The following is a 3714-nucleotide window of genomic DNA, read 5'->3' as shown; positions in this document are numbered from 1 at the left end:
GTGAAACCGCGTTATATCGAACTTGCTTTGATCCGCCGGAGTGCGCAGCCCCGCCCCCCCCGGAGCACTGCTTTACTGTGTTATATCCAAATTCGTGTTATATCGGGTCACGTTATATTGGGGTAGAGGTGTACTTCATTGAGCATTTGCTTTAAATAAGGACGGAGTCAAGGACTGCATGAATTTGGCCCTTAGTGTGCCCAAGCGCAATTCCAAGGAGGTTGCGAGAAGCCCAATTCTATATGTAAACAGTTAGGAAAAAGCATTTACAACCTTTTTACTACTAAGAGTGCTTGTTATGCACCCTCTGCTGCAGGGATTTCTCCCATTTTGGGCTTAAATTATTTCAAATCTAAACGCCAAATTCTGCCCTCAGGTTTATATGTATGATTTATCCCTTGAATTATACATATTTGTTTGATTGATTGTTAGTTTTGTTTTGATACGTTAGGCTAAAAATACTGTATATTGATTTTTCTCACCAGCCAGGGCACTTTGTGCTGTTTTCATTGGTGCCAATAATTGCTGAGTGTCTAATCATCAGATGAAAATTCTCTCTGGGGGTATAAAATACCATCCACATTTGTTAATAAACATAAGCCACTATAAAACCTCAACTTGTACAGTATTCATCTATGCAGCAGTATTAACCCCTACACGTTACTAAAAGCATCTACAGACCTTCCAAAAAAAGTGCCATGCCAGAAAAATTGCCTGCATGCAATGGAAATCAGAAACACTCATTCTCTTCCTTCACCTTTCCAGGTGCTAGGAGCCACATTTACCCAAAGCTCTAGTAAAGTCCCTGCAGATTGCTTCCAAACAAGAAAGATTTCCCAGTATTCTAAACAATAATCTCTAGCTCATCCATATACATCTCTACCCCAATATAACGCGACCCGATATAACACGAATTCGGATATAATGCGGTAAAGCAGTGCTCCAGGGAGGGGCGGGGGGGGCGGGGATGCACACTCTGGCAGATCAAAGCAAGTTCGATATAACGCGGTTTCACCTATAATGCAGTAAGATTTTTTGGCTCCCGAGGACAGCGTTATATCAGGGTAGAGGTGTATTATATGCTTCATGTGATAATCACTTGGTGAAACTCAAGGAGGCCATAATGGGTCATTGAATCTATGATCCACTGAACGTTTGTGGATCTGCACTAGCTCTGTGTGCATAGTGCCGGCTCTTTAGTTCCTCAGTCAGTGGCAGCCCAAAGGTGTCTGTCACAGGGCAAGTGTGCCCTGTCCAGTGCAGCATGAGTATACCTGCACTTATGTCTCTGTAGCCAAAGTCAATGTATTTGCCCCAGTCAACAGGGCGGTATGGCCTAGTGGCCACAGCCCACTGTTGGCAGGGAAGGAGCCACCACTCATAAAAGTGGGGGGGAGGGTGGCCTAGGCCCTCCCTCTCCACCAGGCCCAGCTCAGGGCCGTGGTAGTGGCAAGAGCGCATGCCACTGAGTCAGCGGGGGCAGTCTGACCAAAACACGCAGACTCAAAGTTCTGGTTCCCTAACCGGGCTACTACCTAAAGCCCCTGGGCTGCTTCCTACTGTGGCTCCTGCTGCTGCAGTTGGAGCGTCTCCAGGTTACCTGGTCTGCACTGTCCCCAGCAACTCCGGACTCTGCAGGGCCTCCATGGGTATCCTGGCATTTGCCTGGGTTGCGGCATCTCCGGCTCCCATGGCCTTGGTCTTCGGCTGCTCCTCGTCTGGAGCCTGCATTGAGTGTCCTTCCCCTCTGTCACTCAGTCCCAGCTGAGCTGCTCCCTTTTATACTAGTGCATTTGGATTATGCCCAGTAGAGCTGAGGGGGCATGGCTTCCTCAGCCCACCGTATAGGGTTAAGCCTCCCCCATCCAGTGCAGGGCGAGTGCACCCCGTCACATTCTCCCTTAAGCGGGTATCCTACCATGGAGAGGGCTCAACAAAACAAATAGCCCCTACCTGTATTAGCATTTTCATTTATGGTCTAGAGGGGGAAAGATGTGTCCTTCCTGCCCTACCCCCTTAATGTGGAGCTGCCCCATGTCTGCACCCAGCATGCCCATCTTCTGTCACCTTCCTCTGTGGGGACCCTGAGGGAGTCCTAGAAAGGATGCAAGGAGAATGCTCTTGAAGAGGCTGAGACTTCTCTTTCTGTGCAGCAAGCCTGAGGGCTATGTTTGGTGCCTCACCTCTTCTAGATCAAGGGAGATTCACTTTCCCCAGGTCTCCTTCTGCTATTCAAAAAGGCAGGTAAACATATCCTCTACTTTAAATGAATTCAGCAAGTTTGCCTGGATTAGCCTTTAAGTTACTATTCTCCCTCTATTCTATTAATAAGCTGTGTGAGTCTGTGTGTGCGCGTACACATACGTGTAACTCCCAAGAAGCATAGCCTCATCATGCTATATTTGAATTTCATAACTGAAACCAACACAATCTCACGTGTTACTATGAAGACGTGTCATAGTTCCTCTGATGTTTTAAGCTGATGTCAGATCAGCATTTTAAGGATTAGTAACAGTGACTTTGGCTCATGCTACAAAGGTTTGCTACCTGTATTCCTTCTGGTTCTATCAGAAGCTTTTGAAGGTCACAGTGTACCATCTCAGTTCTGAGAGCCTCAAATTTGTAAACGTAGAACACTTCTTAGTATCAGTCAGAATACATGAGTTTTCTTATGTTCCCTTAAAACAAATGCATTACTTCTTATGGAGATCACATAAGAAAAATAGCAAGCATCAGTTTTGAAGTTTGTTCTCTCAGGGACCATCTACCCTAGGAAACTGACCATTGTTTTTACTCCCTCTCAACTGATATTGAAAATATTTTATCTCCTTGTGTGTACAGGACCAAACCATTTTCAACCATGAGTGAGATTAGATCTCAGTCACAATTAGCTAACCCATATAAATACATGAACTTATTAGTAACTTGCATCTTTTCTTAAACTAGGCCGCAGTCTTGTAACTGAGTCCATGCAAAATCAAGTGCAGGATTGGGACCTTAGATTTTAAGCTCTTTGGGTTAGGGACTATGTGTACTTATGTGTTGGTATGGTATCTATCCCTATGGGGCTTGTGAAAGCTACCACAGTACAAAATGTAACTAAGATATTCAAAACTTCCATGATGGGTTTTTGAAGAGGAAATCGATGCTGGTTTTTTACACCTGTTGTGTGAGAATTTTTGTTTGGGAACATTGATGCTGTTTTTTCATACATTCTATTTGCTTTTGGCGTGTTGTGTGTTTCTTTTTTCTTTTTTGAATAGCACTGCTGGAGTTATTTGGCTGTTTGCAGTGGTGATTCTGTGTTTTTGGAAATGTGTTTATTACATCTAAGTATTTGAAAGTGGGTTCTGGCATGTGGCACAACAGAACCTCACTAATAACTGGGAGCACCATTGCATATTATAGAGCTTGGCAGATATGTAAACAAATACACAAGCAAGGATAATATCTCTCAAAATATATTCTGTGTATTTTGAGAAGATAATTGTAGTTCAGTTTTAATTACTTGATAATACATAAAATGCTAAGTGGACTTGTTGCCTATTTTGTAAAACTAAATTCTTAGTAATATAAGTGCATTACATACAACACTGTCTGGCATTACATCTTTGTTAAAAAGTGGGAAGTGGCTACAATTTTTTGTTGTAGGAAAATGTGTTGATTAGTGTGTTTCTACTTTATATGAGGGCTTGCCTGTTTTGTGTGTTTGTG

The sequence above is a fragment of the Terrapene carolina genome, unplaced genomic scaffold (assembly GCF_002925995.2).
Source record: "Terrapene carolina triunguis isolate 2854851 unplaced genomic scaffold, T_m_triunguis-2.0 Scaffold58, whole genome shotgun sequence".
Classification (NCBI taxonomy): Eukaryota; Metazoa; Chordata; order Testudines; family Emydidae; genus Terrapene; species Terrapene triunguis.
This window is presented reverse-complemented; position numbering follows the sequence as displayed.